This window comes from Rhinopithecus bieti, unplaced genomic scaffold (genome assembly GCF_001698545.2).
Source record: "Rhinopithecus bieti isolate Rb0 unplaced genomic scaffold, ASM169854v2 scaffold_8307, whole genome shotgun sequence".
NCBI lineage: Eukaryota > Metazoa > Chordata > Mammalia > Primates > Cercopithecidae > Rhinopithecus > Rhinopithecus bieti.
Window position 1 is genome coordinate 3501845 of NW_016806443.1, and position 21408 is coordinate 3523252.

Sequence of the window (21408 nt, forward strand, 5' to 3'; positions counted from 1 at the left end):
CAGATTTATCTGGGAACATAGAATATCTATGTCTACATAACATATAAAAAGCAATATGGGGTTTTCTTAACATAGAGTAACATTGATGGAATACATATATTTTATATATTCTAAGTTTTTGTTCTTAGCCTACTTCTTAAAGAACTTGAGATAGTCTGAATTCTGTCATAAAGTTTAGTAGTATAGTTGAGGTTCAGAAGAGAATACCTGAAGTAAGTCCATAGCATGTACTATATTTCCAGACAGTTGAAATGAGTTTGAGTGGGGTTTTGCATATGATCCTAAGCATTCTAGGACCCAGGCCTCCTAAGATCTAGAAAAAAATAGGGAAATATGAGTCATTAAATAATTTTTTTCCTGTGGCAAAATGCCAGACATCTAGCAAAAATTCCCTTACGGAGTTCAATTATTTTTTTTAAAATAAGGCTAAAAATGAATTCATGGCAAAAGTCTCTGCTTAAGAGACAGTAATTAACACAATGGATAATCTATGGCTTCCTAAAAGACAGAAATTTTCAAATGTGTGCATCTACTATTGAATCTTTATAAAGGAGAAGGCATATTACTAAATCGTAGCTCAGTGAGAAGCTGAGATAATTATGTGTTAGGCTCTGTTGCATTCTAGTGATCTAAATTATAAGAATAGTAACTTAAGAGAGACCCTCATGGACTCTTAGACTGCATAGTCTCTCTATCCAGCTATTCTTCCTCTCGAGTATCATATGTCTTAGGCAAGCATTTGGCAGGTGTTAAATTGCAGTAAATCTATGATTGGATTATCTAATAGAAACCTCTAGAGCTTATAATCTATTGTTCTGGTTAAAGTGTAAGCCATATACTTTAATCATTTCTGACATAGGCACTATATTCACAAAAAGTATTAAAGAAAAGGAGACACATTTTCCCATCGGGTTATGGTAGCAGAATGGGAGGGGAAGGAACTGTTCCAAGGACAAGTATTTCTGATTAGATTGCATCTCTACCTCTCGGTCTTGCTCTCAGTAGGATTTCAAGGGAGACCCATAGAACTCTGACCTTCCTAAAGTCTCTAAACCACCCAGCAGTCCCAAGAAATGTAACTAATGTAAGAACTGATTGTCTGTATTTCTTTTAGATACTATTAATACTGACTGATTCCTTGATTACCAAGTCACCACTAGAAGCCTGATTTTTGTTTGTTCGTTTTGTTTTGTTTTGTTTTGTTTTGTTTTGTTTTCAGCTATCCCATATCATAAAGGTTTCCATATCCATTAGAACGTACTAACCATCACCAGACTCAAGGTCTTATTCTTTACACCATGCTGTCAGCAAAACCTCTTATACCCACTGCCTCTCTGAAGTTCGCCTTCATTTTATTTTTGCTCTCAATGTAATGTTGGTGGTGTTGGCTGAAGATAATACTACATCCCCACTAGTCCTCTCACGGTGCTGGCTGTGTTTTCTCAGCAACAAAACTACAGCTGGATCTGTAGAGGATAACTTTTTCTCCCATTTCTCATTGCCTCACCCCTAAAACAAAAAAATAATAAAGGACATTAAATTATCTGCCATCAGATACTTCATCTATGTTCCTTTGAAGACACTTCCTTTTTTCCTGGGTATATACTCTTTCATGGAAGATTTTTTGCACCTGGCTTCTTGCTCTCTCTCCACTCTGATGTTGGCCACTATTGCTAGTGTCTTAAAATAGTTCATTCATCTCACTGTGTTTCTCATCCTTTTTCTCCCCACTACTTACACTTTAATCTTCCATCCCTTCTCAATTGCTCGTTCTCAGAATTACTTACTGAACACTATTTTTCCCAATTACTATTGTACCTCATAATACTCACTTCATGTGTCCGCTTTTACAGTACGACCGGTCTCTCTAACTTAGCAGTGTAGCATCACAATCCCCAGTCCTATCCATACTTCAGATTCATTGACCCTACCAACATTTCACTACCCATCATTCTCTTTACCTCCTCAGTTTCATCTATATCCACTCTGTTTCCATGATTCATCTCTATACTAATGCATTTTCATTCACACTCCACTCTCTTGGTCCTTTGCCACTCCAACATACTCTGCTGTCAAGGCAGAACACGTTTATTCTTTGCCTACTCCATAAGTGAACCCAACAGACCCATGTAACTAGAGAAAAGCTGGTTAATTAACTTACAAATCAATGTTTTCAATGACAAGTGGGGACTCCATGTTGCCTGAGACTCCCATTAGATTCCTCTTGTCAATCCATTCTCTTCCTGTCCCAGGCAGCTAGTTCACATTTCAGTTTATGACCTTGATTTTCATTTTGCCAGGGGAAAAAAAGCAAAGTGAAGAAAACTGAAACACGTTTCCATGACCATATCTACTTCCCAGATTACTACATTTGAATCCACCTACTGTGTCTTCTCCCCAGTTATGACATAACATCTGTTTGAGCCTAAGAAATCCCTCCTTTGTATACTGGATCCTAGTAAGGATGTGGATAATAAAATTATCTCTTTCTTCAGAATATATAATTTAATTCAGTATCTACTGTATCTTTCTCATTGTGTATAATTATTGTGTGTACAAACAATGAGAAAGATTGTTTATAAACACGTTTGCGCACACCCCCATATATTATTATATTTTTCTCCATGCACAATTTCACTTCTCTGTTTCCCTCAAAGAAAGTGTCTATATTCGTTATATTATCCTCCTATTATTGCTTGAACTCCCTCCAAACAGCACTGTGTTTCTGTTCATCCTTTGGAATTGCTATTGCAAATAAGACCAAATGCCTCCACATTTCCACGTTCTAGGTTATCATCTTACATTCTCAGTAACATTTGACATCATTTAGCATGTCCTTTACCTTGAATCACTTTTTTTCACTTGACTTCTAAGTTATTTCACTTTCCTGATTTTCCACATACTGCCTTGGCCACTCCTTCCCAGTCTTCCTTGTAGAAAACTCTGTCTCATTCTAATCCATAAAAATTGGATAGTTCTAGTGTCAATTCTCAAACTTTGTTCTTTCTGTATTTACACTGCTTCCCTTCTTGGTCTCATCTAAGGTCATAACTGTAAAGGTACTATTTCCCTATTTATGACTAGTTTAGCCACAAATTTTCTCCTGTATTTCATACTTTCATACATCACTACTTAATTGTCATATCCACTAGGATTCCCAGTACATATCTGAAACATAACATGAGCTCTTCATTACCCTCCAAAACATGTTGTTTTTGCTATCACCATCATCTCTGTCAATGTTATAATTCAAATACCAAACCTGGAGATTTTTCTTGATTTTCCATTAGTAAGTTCCGTTGACACTAAATATGTGTGTGTGAATAATATCCAGAATTTGACCTCTTATTACCACCAGCACGGTTCCCATTACATTTTAAGTCACCGCTATGTTTCATCCAGACTACTATACCAGCCTCTTACTAAAAGTAAAATAAAATTTATTGTGTATATTTGAGGTTTACAACATGATGCTATGGTATACGTACAGATATGACCTCTTCATTGTGTTTCCTGTTGCTGCTTTGACCTCTCAGTCCACACTACTTACTGCAGTCAGAGTAACAGCAGCCAGGGTCATCTTTTAAGGCACAATCAGATTAGATGATTCCAGGTAAATGAAACACCTCTAGTGGCTTCTCACAGCACAGAAAGCAAAATCTAAATGTTTTTCCACAGCTCACAAAGGCTACATGTTCTAGCCTCTGGATACTTCTACAACTTCGTGTATTCACATTCCTACCATGTTTTCCGTTGTTTTAATGTTCCAATCACATGATTTTCTTTGCTGTTCTTCAAGGACCCCAATGAGCTACTGCCTTAGGGCATGTACACTTGTTGCCTTTTTGACTAGAAACTCTCCTTCCAAATAATCTAGAAGTTTCTTCCTCACTCCATTCAGGTCTTTGTTCAAATATCAGCTCCCTAGAAGTACATTCCCTGCCACCCTAACAAATTATTAGGCCCCATATACTCTTTAATTTATCTTTAAAGTTTGAATCTCTATCTAGATTTATACATCCATACCATTATTTTTATCTGCACATCCTAATTAAGTATAAGCTACGTAAAACAGCAACTTTGTCTTTTAGAGTACTGTACCCCAGCAACCATAAAACATCCAAATATATTTCAATTGATTAATATATATTTACAAATAAATAAGTTAATGAATTAAGAGAAGAGAAACAGTCAGTAGTAACTCCAAATATACAGATCTGGCCCTGAGGTTCAAGCTAGACACCTATAAACTGGGAAATTATGAAGGAATGGAAAGCCAACTTGGAAACTGGAGAAAATATTTCAGAATCTAAGAATATGGGTCAATGTATCCAATACTAAAACAAATGAATGACTTTTAATCCAGAGCAGCTAGTTATACTCTTGGCTTTGGTTTTAAGTCATTTCCTGACATAGAAAACTGTAGCCTGGCATTTAGGGACTGCTCTGTCAGGTAGAGCCAGAGAGATTTAGGACAATTGTTAAACCCTCACAGACCTGTATGAAACTAATTATTACTGACTATTTTAAGAGCTAGAATTAAACTGATTTGAAAGTTTATCTCATGTGAAGAGATAGTGTGCATGTGTCTGTGTGTGTGTGTATGTGAGTGTGCATGTGGGTGTGTGCCACATACCTGAATAATGAATGGTGGAACTTGAGCTGGCGGGCGGATCACTTGAGGTCAGAAGTTCGAGACTAACCTGGATAACATGGTGAAACCTTGTTTCTACTAAAAATACAAAAAACTAGTCAGGAATGGGGGTGCATGCTTATAACCCCAGCTACATGGGAGGCTGAGGCAGGAGAACTGCTTGAACCCAGGAGGCAATGGTTGCAGTGAGCCGAGATCACGTCATTGCACTCCAGCCTGGGTGACAAGGAGGAAACTCCATTAAAAAAAAAAAAAAAAAAAAAGGAAAGAAAAAAGAACTTGAGCATAAGAAAAAGTCATTGTCTGATGGTTATGCTGAGTTACATTTGAGTTTAAATGTGTTATTTTCTTGATAAAATGTTTAATATGAAATAAAAAATAAGACATGTTGGAATTACCCCCATGGTGGTTACCAGAATCCCCTAACCATAAAACAATACCTGGAAAAAGGAAGAAGACCAGAAGAAATTAATATGCAGTTACACCAGTCCCATGGAACCAGTTGTTCGAGGAACCACAGTATACTGAACCGGATGATGGTTTTACTAGCAAAAGCAGTCTTACTGTGTAATGAAAGGAGCATGGATTTTGAGAAGAGTAGAGTTGTTCCATTTCTGGTCCTTACCATCTAGTGACTTGGAGCATATTGTTTAGTTACTTCTGTCAGCTCTTTCTCCATCTGTAAATGCTTATGGTAACATTTACCTGTAAAGTTATTGTGAAGATTAAGATCCTATATGCAAATACCTAGTTATGTTCCTGGTCATAATAGGTACTCAAAAATTCTGCTTACCTTCACTACTTCTATGTGTCCCTAATAATTTTGCTTAGGCTGTTACATTGTATTTTGCCACTGGAAAATAACTAGATAAAACTTAATAATTTTTAAATTCTATAGCCACCCTCTCTATAAAACAACCACAGCTTTTGACAGTCCTGTATTAACCTAGAAAATATAAAGGGATTAGTAATAACTTAGGGACTTTAGTATCCTCCCAAAATTGAGAGACTATCTGAGAAAGTAAAGTAATGCATTAACTTGGTCTCAAGAGAATAAACTGACTCAAGTATATGTGGATCTCAGAAACTCATACTTTCCAGTGTATCATGAAAAGAGGAAAATACTGAGATACATCTTTGCCATGGCTGTGTATACGTTATGATGTCTTTGACACCTCCCCATTTTGTACTTCAGAATTTCTAGCATTGACCCATCTGTTGCTTTTGGAGTTAAAACTCTTTGGCTAATATTATACAGTAGAGGGGTCCATATGAGGTATGTGAATGTCTATTGACAAAAATAAAATAAAATAAACAACTCAGCTTTGAAAGAGAATTGTAATTGTATGCCCATAGAGTACCCATGAATCCATGGAATATACTGATGTTTTTTCTCTTCTATTACTTACAAAGGTGTAAAGTCATCAGCATCTAGCACTGAACTCATTAACTGTCCAGTAAGAGTTAATGATGTTCATGCCAGGAAGAATAATTCATCTTCCCATCATTAGCTCATGTGCAAAACACCCTCACATCACTCCAACACACTTAGCTGTTCAAGAATGAGGTGTGTGAGGGACAGGGAAACTGGACTCCTATGAAGACGTTAAAAGATAGTTTTCTACCTGAACAAATCCCAAAGCCTCTGTTATGAACTGAATTGTGTCCCTTCAATTTGTATATGGAAGTGCTAAACCTTGGCACTTAAGAACATGTCTGCAATTGGAAATAGGTCCTTAAAGCGGTACTTAAGTTATGATAAAATCATTAGGGTGGTCTCCAATCCAATCTGACTGGTGTTTTACAAGAGGAAGAAATTTGGACACATACAATTATAAAGGAAAGACCATGAGAAGACATAGGAAGAAGATGGCCACCTATATGTCAAGGAGCGGCCTCAGAAGAAATCAAGCTGTCAATACAATAGTCTTGGACTTCCAGCCTTCAGAAATGTGAGAAAATACATTTGTTTCTTAAGCCATCCAGTCAACTGTACTTTGTTAGGGGAGCCCTAGAAAAATAATACAGCTTCCAAGGTGGGTAAATGCATAATGTACTCTGGAAACAGTAACTATGAAATGCTGGGGTGTGATTGGTGGGGGTTGAGGAGAGAATTCTGAAGTATTCTGGCTTGCCTGCATAGGCTACTCATTTCTTTTCTTATATTCTTATAAATTTAATGCACATTATTCAGCTTGTGGCTACACATTTTATATAGTAGTTTTTATGGATTTGTTTATATATTTTAAACTTGTATATTACATTCTGTCAGCTCAGTCAGTCTATACTGGTTTGCAACGAATTTTCCTATTGATATCACAGGAAGAAAATGAAATCTGGTGTAACCCTAGGCAGAGAAACCTAATCGCCACATTTTTAAATTTTTTTTATTTTTTTAAATTTACTTTTCAATTTTGTGGGTACATAGTAGGTGTATATATTTTCGGGTACCTGATATGTTTTGATACAAGCATGCAATGTGAAATAGCACATCATGAAGAATGGGGTATCCATCCCCTCAGGCATTTATCCATTGAACTGCAAACAATCCAATTACCCTCTTCAACTTATTAGGTTGGTGCAAAAGTAATTGTGTTTTTTGCAATTACTTTAAAATGGCAAAACAGCAATAACATTTGCACCAAACTAATATTTTAAAATGTACAGTAAGTATTGGCTGTAGTCATCCTGTTGTGCTATCAAATACTAGGTCTTACTCATACTTTCTATTTCTTTTAACCCACTAACCATTCACACCTTCCCCTTCAACAACCCATTCTTTGCGGATTCTGGTAGCTGTCCTTCAACTCTCTGTGTCCACATGTTTGATTGTTTTGATTTTCGGATCCCATAAATAAGTGAGAACATGTGATGTTTTGTCTTTCTGCGCCAGCCTTATTTCACTTAATATAATGATCACCACTTCCATCCATGTTGTTGCAAATGACTGGATCTTATTACCTTTTATGGCTAAATTGTACTCCATTGTGTATATGTACCACATTTTCTTTATTCATCTGTTGATGGACACTTAGGTTGCCTCCAAATCTTGGCTATTGTGAACAGTGCTGCAACAAACATGGGAGTGTAGATATCTCTTCAATATACCGATTTCCTTTCTTTTGGGTATATGCCCAAGAGTAGGATTGCTGGATTATATAGTAGCTCAACTATTAGTTTTTGGAGGAGCCTCCAAATATTCTCCATAGTGGTTATACTAATTTACATTCCCACCAAAAGTGTACAAGTGTCTACTTTTCTCCACATCCTCGCCAGCATTTGTTGTTGTCTGTCTTTTGGATGTAAGCCATTTTAACTGGGATGAAATGATATTTTCCTTTTAATTTTGATTCACATTTATCTGATGATCTATTATGTTAACCACCTTTTCATATGCCTGATTGTCATTTGTACATCTTCTTTTGAGAAATATCTACTCAAATCTTTTGTCCATTTTTTAATTAAATTATTCAATGTTTTCCTATAGAGTTGTTTGAGCTACTTATATATTCTGGTTATTAATCCTTTGTGAGATGGGTCATCTGCAAATGTTTTCTCCCATTCTGTGGGTAGTCTCTCCACTTTGTTGATGGTTTCTTTTGCTGTGCAGAAGCTTTTCGACTTGATGTGATACCATTTGTCCATTTTTTCTTTAGTTGCCTGTGTTTGTGGGGTATTGCTCAAGAAATTTTTGCCAAGATTGATGCCCTGGAGATTTTCCCTAATGCTTTCTTGTAGTAGTTTCATAGTTTTGGGTATTAGATTTAAGTAATTAATTAATTTTGATTTGATAGTTGTATATGGTGAGAGATAGGGGTCTAGTTACACACATCTAGTTTTCCAGTACCATTTATTGAAGAAACAATCTTTCCTCCAGTGTATGTTGCTGGCACCTTTGTCAAAAGTAAATTCACTGTAGGTGTGTGAATTTGTCTCTGGGTTCTGTATTATGTTCCATTGGTCTTTGTGTCTGTTTTTATACCGGTACCATGCTGTTTGGGTTGGTATTGTTCTGTGGTATAATTTGAAGTCAGGTAATGTAATATCTCCAGTTTTTTTTTTGTTTCTTTGCTTTTTGTTTTTTTTTTTCTTTTGGCTTAGGATAGCTCTGGCTATTCTTGGTCTTTTGTTATTTCATATAAAGTTTAGAATTTTTTTCCTCATGAAGAATGTTATTGATATTTTGATAGGGATTGCATTGGATCTGTAGATTGCTTTGGGTAATAAGAACATTTTAACAATATTGATTTTTCCAATGCATAAGCATGGAGTATTCTACCAATATTTGTGCCCTCTTCAAATTATTTCATCAATGTTTTATAGTTTTTATTACAGAGATATTTTGCTTCTTTGGTTAGTTCCTAGGTATTTAATTTCATGTGTAGCTACTGTAAATGGGATTACTCATTTTAATTTCTTTTTCACAAAATTCACTGTTGGCATATAGAAATACTGTTGATTTCCATATCTACTGATGATTTTTTATCATGCAACTGTACTTAATTTATCAACTCTAATAGCTTTTCTGTAGAGTCTTCAGGTTTTTCCAAATATAAATTATAACAACAGTAAACAATAATAATTTGACTTCTTCCATTCCATTTTGGATGCCCTTTTTGTATTTCTCTTTTCTGGCCACTCATTAAAATTACCAGCAGTACGTTGAATAATACTGGTGACAGTTGGTATCCATGTTGTGTTCCAGATCCTAGAGGAAAGGCTTTCAGATTTTTCCCATTCAGTATGATACTAGCTGCGGGTCTGTCACATATGGCTTTTATTTTGTGAAGGTGTGTTCCTTCTGTATCCAGTTTTTTGAGAGTTTTTATAGTGAAGAGATGTTGAATTTTATCATATGCTTTTTCAATGTCAATTGAAATGATCATATTGTTTTTATCCTTCATTATATTGATATGATGTTCCTATTGATTTATTTGCATATGTTGAATCATCCTTGTATCCTATAGATAAATGTCACTTGCTCATGATGAATGATCTTTCTAATGTATTGTTGAATTCAGTTTGCTAGTATTTTGTTAAGGATTTTCACATCAATATTCATCAGATATATTGGCCTTTAGTTTCTTTTTTTAATGGGTCTTTTTCTGGTTTTGGTACCAATGTAATACTGGCTTTGTAAAATGAGTTTGAAAGTATTCCCTCTGCCTCTATTTTTCAGAACAGTTTGAGTAGAATTGGTATTAGTTCTTTAAATGTTTGGTAGAAATTAGTAGTGAAGTTGTCAGGTCCTGGACTTTCCTATAAAAAGACATTTTTTTGTTATTATTATGGCTTCAGTCTCGTTATCTGTGATTGAATCCTTCAGATTTTGGATTTCTTTCTGGTTCAATCTTGATAGGTTGTATGTGTCTAAAAATTTGTCAATTTCTTCTAGATTTTCCAGTTTATGGGTATATAGTTGCTCATAGCACGCACTAATGATGCTTTGAATTTCTACGATTGGTTTTAATGTCTCCTTTGTCATTTCTAATTTTATTTATTTGGATCTTTTTATCCTTTTTTCTTAGTTAGCCCAGCTAAAGATCTGTCACTTTAGTTTAACTTAAAAAAAAATTTTTTTTATTTCATTGATTTTTTTGTAATTTTTTTCATTTTGATTTCATTTATTTCTGGACTGATCATTATTATTTATTTTCTTCTACTATTTTTGGGTTTGGTTGGCTCTTGCTTTTCTAGTATTGTAAGATGCATCATTACATTGCTTATTTGAAGATTTTCATCTTTTTGATGTAGACACTTACAGATGTAAACTTCCCTCGTAGTACTGCTTTTGCTGTGTCTCATAGGTTTTGGTATGTAGTGTTTCCATTATCATTTGTTTCAAGAAATTTTTCACTTTCCTTCTTAATTATTTCACTGGCCTACTGATCATTCAGAAGCATATTGTTTAATTTCCATGTATATGTACAGTTTCCAAAATTTCTCTGATTATTAATTTCTAGTTTTATTCCAATGTGATTAGAGAAGATGGTTGACATAATTTCAGTCTTTTTGTCTATGACCATACCATCCTGAAAACGCCCAGTCTTGTCTGATATTTCAGTTTTTTAAAATGTTTTAAGATGTGTTTTGTGACTTACAATATATTCTATTCTTGAAAATGATCCATGTACTGAAGAAAAAAAATGTATATTCTACATCTCTTGAATGAAATGTTCTCTAAGTATATATTAGATCCATTTGGTCTATAGTACAGATTAAGTCTGATGTTTCTTTATTGATTTTCTGTCTGGAAGGTCCTGTCCAAAGCTGCAAGTGGGATGTTGAAACTTTCAGCTATTTTGTATTGGGACCTATCTCTTTCTGTAGCTCTAATAATATTTCCTTTTTATATCTGTGTGCTCCAGTGTTGGGTGCATATACATTTAAAATTGCTATATCCTCTTGCTGAATTGACCCCTTTATCATGATATAGTGACCTTCCTTGTGTCTTTCTACAGTTATTGCCTTGAAATATCTTTTGTTTTATGTAAGTAGAGTGATTCCTGATACTTTTTCATTTCCATTGGCATGGAATATCTTTTCCCATTTCTTTATTTTTGGTCTATGTGTGTCTTTATAGGTGAAGTGTGTTACTTGTAGGCAAGAGATCAATGGGTCTTGTTTTTCCGTCCATTCAGCAAGTCTATGTCTTTGGATTGCAGAATGTTGTCCACTAATATTCAATATTATTATTGATAAGTAAGTACATAGTCCCATCATTTTGTTATTTGTTTTTTGGTTATTTTGTGGTATACTCTTCATTCTTCCTTTAATTCCTGCCTTCCTCTAGTGAAGATGATTTTCTCTGGTGATATGATTTAGTTTCTTGCTTTTTATGTTTTGTGTATCTATTGTATATTTTTTGCATTGAGGTTACCATGAGGTTTGCAAATGCTGTCACAACCCATTATTTTAACTTAATAACAAGTTAACACTATTTGCATAAACAAATAAGCAAAAAATAAATAAATAAATAAATAAATAAACAAACACTAGTAAAAACTCGCCCTAACTTACCCCTGCCAGCTTTTTTACTTTTTGTTGTTTCTATTTATATCTTATTGTACTGACAATGTATTGAAAGGTTGTTGTAGTTATTAATTTTGATTGGCTCATCATTTAGTCTTTTTAATTAGGGTAAGAATAGTTTACCCACTACAGTTACAGTGTTATAATATTTTGTGTTTTTTTCGTACTTACTCTTGCCAGTAAGTTTTGTACCTTCAGGTGATTATTTATTGTGCATTAATGACCACTTATTTCTGATTGAAGTACTCCCTTTACTATTTCTTAAAGGACAGGTCTGGTATTGATGAAATACCTCAGGTTTTGTTTGTCTAGAAAATTCTTTATTTCTCCTTCATGTTTGAAAGATATTTTTACTGGATATGCTATTCTAGGGTAAAATATCTTTTTCCTTCATCACTTTAAATATGTCGTGTCAGTCTCTCCAGGTCTGTAAAGTTTCCACTGAAAACTCTGCTGCCAAACATAGTGGAGCTCTATTCTATGCTATTCATTTCTTTTATCTTGCTGCTTATCTTGCTCTTGTTTATCCAGAGATAAAGAAATGATTCTCTATCTTTGACCTTTGGGAGTTTGATTAAATGCCTTGAGGTAGTCTTCTTTATGTTAAATATGCTTGGAGTTCTATAAATTTCTTGTACTTGGATATTGATATCTTTCTCTAGATTTGGGAAGGTCTCTGTTATCATCACTTTGAATAAACTTTCTACCCCTATTTATTTCTCTACTTCCTTTTTAAGGCCAATAACCCTTAGATTTGCCATTTTGAGGCTATTGGCTAGATCCTGTAAGCATGTTTAATTGGATTTTACTCTTCTTTTTATCTCCTCTCACTGTGTATTTCCAAATAGCCTGTACTCAAACTCATTAATTCTTTCTTTTGCTTGATCCAGTCTGCTGTTAAAGATCTCTGATGCATTCTTCATTATGCCAATTGCATTATTTTTTCAGCTCCAGAATTTCTGCTTGATTCTTTTAAATTATTTTAATCTTTTGTTAAATTTTCTGATAGAATTATGAATTCCTTCTCTATTTTTGTTATCCTAAATTTCTCTGGGTTTGCTACACACAGCTATTTTGAATTCTCTGTCTGAATGGTCACATATCTCTGTTTCTCAAGGATTGTTTCCTGATGCCTTATTCAGTTCATATGGTAAGGCCATGTTTTCCTAGATGTTGGTTATGCTAGTAGATGTTCTTTGGTTTCTGGACATTGAAAACTTACATATTTATGGTAGTCTTCACTGTCTTGGCCTATTTGTAGACGTCCCTCTTGGGAAGGATTTCCAGATACTTGAAAGGACCTGGGACCTATGATCTTAGTTGTTTCTTCTCTAGGTAATACCCCAAGCCCAATAACACTGTGGTTCTTGCAGACACATAGAGGTACCGCCTTGATGATCTTGGACAAGATCCCAGATAATTCTCTGTATTACCAGTTGGAGACTCTTGTTTTCTTTCCTTACATTCTCCCAAACATGCAGAGTCTCTCTCATTGTTCTGAGCCACCTAAATCTGGTGATAGAGTGATAAAAGCACCTCTGTGACCACCACCACTATGACAGCACTGGGTCAGTCCTGAAGCCAGGACAACGCTGCCTTGCCCAAGGCCTGCTGTAACCACTTCCTGGCTACTGCCTATGTTCACTCAAGGCCCCATGGCTCTACAATTAGCAGGTAGCAAAGCCAGCCAGACCTATGTCCTTCCCTTCAGGGTGGCAAGTTCCCCTTAGGCCCTGAGTGGATCCAGAAGTGCCATCTGGGAGTCGGGGATTAGAGTCAAAACCTTAGAAATCTACTTGCTGTTCTATTGTATTGTGGCTGACCTGGAACTCAAAGCATAAGACATAGTCCTCCGACTCTTTTCTCTCCTTTCCAAAGGCAGCGGTACCTCACCTGGTAGCCATGATCACTCCTGGTCATGAGGAATCCTGCTAGACTACCACTGATGTTTCCTTAAGGCTTAAGTTCTTTTAAGTCAGCTTTTGGTGAATGTTGCCTGGCCTGGAGCTTACCCTTCAGCTCAGTGGGCTCTCCTATGCTCCAGGGCAGGTCTAGAAATGCTGTCCAAGAGTGAAGTTCTAGAATCAGTGACTTCAAGAATCCAGGTGGTGCTCAACCCTCCTGCGACGATGTTGGCACCTAAGGTGCAAGATAAAGTCTCCTTTACTCTTCCCTCTTCTTTTCTCAAGCAGGAAGAGTTTTGCCCTGTAACCACCACAGCTGATAATGTGCTGAGTCTCACTTGAAGCCAGCAAGTCTCAGAGGCTCACCAAGGCCTTTGATGAAGCACCTGGGTATCGCTGTTTGTTTTTCAGGTCCCAAGGGCTCATCAGTTAGCAAGCGATAGATGCTGACAGGGCTGTTTCCTTTTCTTCAAGCTGGCGGGTTTCGTTCTGGCCCAAGATGTGTCTAGAAACGTCATCTGGGAGCTAGGGCCTCATGACTCTGACCAGTGCCATATCCTGCTGTGGCTGAGCTGGTATCCAAGATGCAAGAAAAATCCTCCTCACTCTTCCCTCTCCTCTCTTAAAGTAGAAGGAAGGGGTCTCTTTTGGAGCCATGAGCTGTGCAGCCTGAGGTTAGGACATGGGTGATGCCAGCACTCCTCGCTGCCCCAGCTGGTGTATCAGTATGTTGTGTGCCCCCAATTCATTGACTCTGGGCCTAGTTCAGCCATAGGTCTTGCCTAAGTTTTCCAGTTCTTATGGCCTAGACTGCCTGTCAAGTTTACTTAGAGACTGAGAGCACATTGGTTCTTGCTGGTGAGGTTTGTGGGCACTCAAGTTTGGACCGCTGGGATTCGAGACTCCCCTCTAGCTAGGGTTGGTTTAAATGCTCCCTCTGTGGGCAGACTCAGCTGAGTTGTGTCTGGTTTTCCTTTTTGTTCTAACAGAACAGCACTGAGTTTAATGCCTCACAATTGTGGTGTTCTCCCTCCCCCAGTGCCACAAGAAGCTCTCTGCACCAGTCCACCACTGCCAAGGCTGGGGCAGGAGTGTCATCGGCTATTCAGGACTGTTTTTTCTATCTCTTCAGTGCCTTTCTTAGCAATATGAATTTAAAACCAGGTACTACAAGCGCTCACCTGATTTTTGGTTCTTATGCAGGTATTTTTTCTATGTAGATGGTTAATAACTTGGTGTCCTTGCATGGGGGGTGCACAATTGATTGAACTTTCTATTCCGCCATCTTGCTGTGCCTCTCCTCCCTGACTACTATTTTGACTAGGAGTAACAGAATCATACAAGTAATATGGGCAGTGTTTCTTTTTGATTTTAACCTATTTTGTAAAGCAAAAGAAATAGTCAACAGAGTGAAGAGACAATGTACAGAATGGGAGAAATTGTTTGCAAAGTATTCATCTGTCAAGGGATTAATATCTAGAATATACAAAGAATTCAAACAAGTCAACATCAAAAATCTGATTAAAAATGAGCAAATTAGCTGAATATATATTTCTCAAAAACAAGAAATACAAATGGCTTACAGGTATATGAAAAAACGTTAAATATCATTAATCATTGGGGAAATGCAAATGCAAAGCAAAACCATAATATGATGTCACCTCACCTCAGTTAGAATGGCTATTTTTAAAAATATAAAAAACAACAAACATTAGCAAGTGCGCTGAGAAAAAGAAGCTTTTATACATTGCTGGTGAGAATGTAAATCAGTACAATCTTAATGGAAACAGTATGATAATTCCTCAAAAACCTAAAAATAGAACTACCCTATGATTCAGCAATCTCACTATTGGATATTTATTCAAAGGAAGTAAAATCAGTATATCAACAAGAAATATGCAACCCATGTGTATTGCAGCACTATTCATGATAGCCAAGATATAGTGTCAATGAATGGACACATGGATAAAGAAAATGGGATATATATAAATTTATGTAAGTATTATGAATATATATAAAGAATACATATATTATTTGTATATAAATATATATTTATTATATAGTATAGATAAACTATATATTATAATATAAATATATTATAATATATTATAAATATATAATTTATATATGTATATATAAATATAAAGAATATTATAATATATAGCAATATACAAAGAAAATGGAATATTATTCGTCCTATTATATATATATATTACATATAATATAATTATATGTTATATATAATATATAAATGTATATTAGTATGTATCATATATTAATGTATATTATATGTACAATATATTTATATATTATATATTGGATTATATATAATGCAATACTATTCAGTCATAACAAATAATAACATCCAGTCACTCATGGCAACATGAATGAGCCTGGAGAACATACTTAAGTAAAATAAGGCAGGCACAGAAAGACAAATGCTACATTTTCTCACTCATACATGAGAGCTAAGAGTTTTGCTTGGAGAAGTAGAGAATAGAATACTGATTACCAGAGGCTGTGAAGAAGAGAAGGGAGAGAAGGCAAGGAGAGGATAGCTAATAAATACAAAATTACAGCTAGCTAGGAGGAATAAGTTCTAGTTTTCTACAGCACTATAGGATGACTACAGTTAACAATAATTTATTGCCTATTTTCAAACAGCTAGAAGAGATAATTTTGAATGTTCCTAGCACAAAAAATAGTAAATGTTTGAGGTGATAGATATGCTAATAACCCTAACTTAATCATTACACTTGTCTATAGGTATGGCTATATCATTCTATACTTTACAAATATGTAATTATAATGCATCTATTTAAATGTGTGTGTATAAATAAATATGTTTAATATATTGTGTATATATGTAACATGTAATATATACATTATTATATGATGCCAGTAAGTTTCTTTCTCCCTCTAATGCTTGCCAGCTATGACCAAACAATAGATCAGCATAAGGCAAAACTGGTAAAAGCAGCCTTCCACGGGGCACAGGATTAACTTCAGGGACTCTATCAGGCAGTCAGTGTTCTACTTCCAAAAACATCAAGGTCCGCAGTGTGATTGATTTCATTTCATATTATTTTATTTATTTACTTTTCAGATGACACAATCACCAAGCAAAGGCTAAAACCATTTGTGTTGCTTTCTATGTTTCCAGCTGAATTATTAATCTTTCTGTCAAGTTTAATTCCTGACTCTCAATTTAATTCTATTTCAGTATCTAATGCCCCTATTAGCCTCACTGCAGTTGAATTCTGTTGCCCCTTTGGCTATAGCCTGCTGAGAAATTGTGTGTATATGTGTGTGTGCATGCACATGTGTGTGTGTACTTAGCAGAAAATGCTGTTTTGTGGACTCAGATTTTAATTCTAAATACCATTTTTACTGATCATTTGAAAACAAGTGTTCCAAGAGGCTTCTCTCACGCATTGAAAGGTTATTATCAATTCATATTTATATCCAAAGACATAAATTATAAGAAGATATTTTATTCTTTATACCATTAACAGACTCCTGGGGCAGTCAGTGATTTTTGAGGATGAAAAGATAATAATTTTAAGACAGCTGAAAGCAGAGAAACATGCCTGTTAGGAAAAAAAAGAGACTAATGCCAGATTTTATTATTTCTGAATATTATTATCTATTATAACAGGATAAACAAGTAAATCAATACACAAATTCAGTATTTAAGTAAGAATATGAGGTAATCCAATAATTAACAAAACAATTCAATAATGAAAGATGACTACAATTCAGTTGATTTCATACTTTTGGGATTGTCTCACTTTAGCATACCTATACTTCATGGTAGTACAATATAGTGAAGCATTCAACTAAATTGTCCTAACTCTTATTACTGTGTTATCACCAGTGGTAAAAGAATTTCAAAGTGTATAGAGCAGTAATGCTTCTGGAAAAAGTGTTCTTTGATATTGCTGAGTATAGGAATCAATAATGTATTTGCTTGTGTCCCTTGATGAAAATTAGAGTAAACTTACTGGTTTTTCTTCTAATCCAATTTCTTACTGAACAACACTTATATAAATATCCTTAAAGTTATTTATCCCAACCTTTCTTCCCCTGCGGGAGAATGTACATTACTTCACAAGTAAGTTCATTAGATTTTGGAATGATTTTTATAATGACAAAATATATTCTTACAATAGCTTTTTAATAATTCCAGTGGCTATCCCTTGATACCATGGTGACACTGAAAACCACTGAGTGAATATGGTTCCTGCATATGCTATTTGATACCTGTTGAAATTACCTGAAATTTGCATCTTCAACTTTCCCACCCATTTCCTCTATTGCTCCTCACATAAAATAGTTTTTTTTTTTTTTTTTTTTTTTTTTGCTCTCATATGTAATGATCACATTCATCTGGACATGTTATGATGTGTTTATACATTTAAAGCTTGCCTTCACTTGAAGGTGTCGATGAACTGCTCCTTTCAACATAGGTTTCTTCCCTGGGTATGTGTGTGTGTGTGTGTGTGCGCGCGTGTGCGTGTGTGTGTGTGCATCATCTTTCTGTGTCATCAATTAAGTCATTTAACAAATATTTATAGAGTCATCTCTAGATGACTTTCATTGTGATAGTCACAGAAATTAGAATGATGTTAAAGGCACAGTCTTTGTTCTACAGAGTCAATCAGTCTAGAGGACAATAAGAGTAAACAGGCAGTTATAATATTGTGTTGTGATGAGACAGACACAAGATACTCTAAAAGTCCATTGTAATCCCATATATTTTTAAAGGGTCTGGAAGGACTTTCCAGAGAAGGTAACATTAAAGTACTACTGAAGGAGGAAATGGCCACACAAAGAAGAGCGGGTGACATCTTCCAGAGAGAATAGGCAAAGGGAACAAACAACTAGAAGTAAAACATGCATAATATATTCAGGGATCCATAAGTAGTTTAGAGGTTGTGGAAAATAGGATGTGGATCCTAAAATGAGCCTGTGGTAATAAACAGTGGTTAGGCCATGAAGACATTTGCATGCCATGGTAAGAGTTTGTGTTTTCTGGGGTTGCCATGGCAAATTATCACAAACTCACAAACTGGGTAACCTAAAACAATAGAAGTGTATTCTCTCACAGTTCTGGGGTTCACAAATACAAAATCAAGGTGCCTCAGGACCACAGTTCCTCCAAAGACTCTAGGGAAGAACCTACCCTGGTTTTATCTAGCTTCTGGTGGCTCCAGGTCTTCCTTGGCTTATAGCAGCATAACTCCGGTTTCTGCTTCCATTTTCACAAGCCTTTCCCCATCGTGTGTCTCTGTGTCCTCTTCCTCTCTAATACAGTCACCAGTCAAGGAATTTGGGGCTCACCCTAAATCCAAGGTGATTTCATCTCAAAATCCTTAACAAAACACATCTGCGAAGGCCCTATTTTCAAATAAAGTCCTATTTTGAGTTTCTAAATGGATATGAATTTTGAGAGTGGAGACACTATTCAACCCACTACAGTAAACTGGGCGTTTATCATTATGCAGTGAAAAGCTATTTATGGTATTATGTAAGGTTGTATAAATTAGAACTGTCAGTAAGATGAGGAGAAACATTATAAATTTAGTTTAGAGGCTGAGGCAGGAGAATGGCGAGAACCCGGGAGGGGACCTTGCAGTGAGCTGAGATGGTGCCACTGTACTACAGCCTGGGTGACAGGGCGAGATTTCGTCTCTAAATACATAAATAAATAAATAAATAAATAAATAAATAAAATTTAGTTTGGGATAAATTGAGCTTAAAATATTTGAATACATTAATAGCAAGATTTTAAAGAGCAATTGATATATACGATCTAAATTATATGCTGATAATCACAGGCAATTCCATAGTGCCTTTTTTCCCTATTCTTACCTGATACTGGGTTGTAGCCAGAACTGACTACCTCACAAGAGCCAATTATTAAATATTCAGAAATTTCGTGAAGCCTTTATAAACATTTGGTAGCTTGAAATCAGTCAGCACAGGACTATTTATACCACTGACATCAACAAAAGCAGCCAATCAGGTGTTTTGTTGTTTTCTAGAGAGCCACTGGTTATCAAGACGCCACTGAATCTCACCCATTTGAAAAGTTGATAAAAGCTCTAGACTCCAACAGACAACTAAGAACCAAAGTTGTATGTTTAACACAATTTAAGAAACTTGGATAAGATGCAGGACTGGTTTGTAGCTCCTATTCGAACGGACAGAGCAGCATGTGGAAACTCACATCGTCAACTTCTGCTCCAAGAATTACCACAGGAACATACCAGGAAAGCTGAGAAAATCCACTGACCCTTTCAAGGAAGTAGATCACTGCTGCAGGCTCCCTGAGATGCCAAAAAACTGTGAGTCTGCTTGCTTTCTCAGTGGGGAAGCTGGTGGTCTGGATCAGGTTTTTAGCCTTGGCCACCAGCCGCCTGGAAATAGAGTTGGTGCTGTTGGGGGGACACGGTGGGAATGAGTCTGGCCTTTAGGACTGCAGGCTGTGTGGGGGTGGGATGAGGCCTGTGACTGCCAGTTTTCCCCCACTTCCCTGGTTACCTGTATGACTCAACAGAGGCAGCCATAATCCCCCTGGGAATATAACTCCACTGGACTGGGAACCACATCCCCATTCCCCAAACAGCCACAGCAAGCCCTGCTCAAGAAGAGGCTAAACTCAGGCAAGCCTGTCCCTGCCCCCAACTAGTGGTCTTTCCCTACCCACCCTGGTAACCAAAGACAAAAGTCATAATCTCTTGGGAGCTCTATGGCCCTGCCCAACACCTGAGAAACCTGAATACTTAACAAGGTATCTCTAGGGCAAGTTTGCTTCCTCCCTATGGGACTGCAGCTGATGCATTCTTGAAAGTGCCACCTCCTGGCTGGAGTGCACAAAACCAGTGCACTAAACAAAAATACAACCAAAGACCCTCACAGAGTCCACTTCACTCCCCTGCTACTTCCACCAGAGCAGGTGCAGGTATCCATGGCTGCAAAAACTGAAGATGGATCACATCATAGGATTATTTGCAGACACTCCCTAGTACCAGCCCAGAGCTGGGTAGCTCTGCTGGGTGGCTAGACCCAGAAGACCAAAAACAATAACTACAGTTTGGCTCTCAGAAAGCACCATCCTAGGAAAAGGGGGAGAGCACCACATCAAGGGAGCACCCTGTGGGACAAAAGAATCTGAACAGCAACCCTTGAATCCCAGATCTTCCCTCTGACATCGTCTACTCAAATGAGAATGAACCAGGAGAACAATTCTGATAATATGACAAAACTAAGTTTTTTAACACCCCCAAAAGATCATATCAGTTCGCCTGCAATGGGTCCAACAAAGACGAAATATCTTAAATGCCAGAAAAAGAATTCATACAGTTGATTAGTAAGCTAATCAAGGAGGCACCAGAGATAGGTGAAGTCCAACATTAAGAAACAAAAAACATGATACAGGATATGACAGAAAAATTCTTCAGTGAAATAGATAGTATAAATAAACAACAATCACAACTTCTGGAAATCAGGGACCCACACGTAGAGAAATGCAAATTGCACTGAAAATCTCAGCAGTAGAATTGAACAAGCAAAAGAAAGAACTTCAGCGCTCAAAGACAAGGCTTTTGAATTAACCCAATCCATTAAAGACAAAGAAAAAAAACTTTTTTTAAATTGAACAAAGCCTCCAAGAAGTTTGGACATATGTTAACTGTCCAAACCTAAGAATAATTGGTATTCCTGAGGAAGAAGAGAAATCTGAAAATTTGGAAAACATGTTTGAGGGAATAAATGCAAAAAAAAAAAAAAAAAAAAAAAAAAAAAAAAAAAAAA

The 21408-nt window shown here is 36.2% G+C and overlaps 1 long non-coding RNA gene across 1 annotated transcript; it reads right to left on the minus strand.

Moving 5' to 3' along the window:
- Positions 1 to 213: 213 nt before the first annotated feature.
- LOC108532453 (uncharacterized) lies at positions 214 to 20068 on the minus strand. Its single transcript, XR_001886452.1, has 4 exons — positions 19823 to 20068; positions 2162 to 2280; positions 1266 to 1509; positions 214 to 313 (listed from the first exon to the last, which is right to left on the minus strand). It is a non-coding gene; the product is annotated as an uncharacterized LOC108532453 (long non-coding RNA).
- Between the last annotated feature and the right edge of the window lie 1340 nt (positions 20069 to 21408).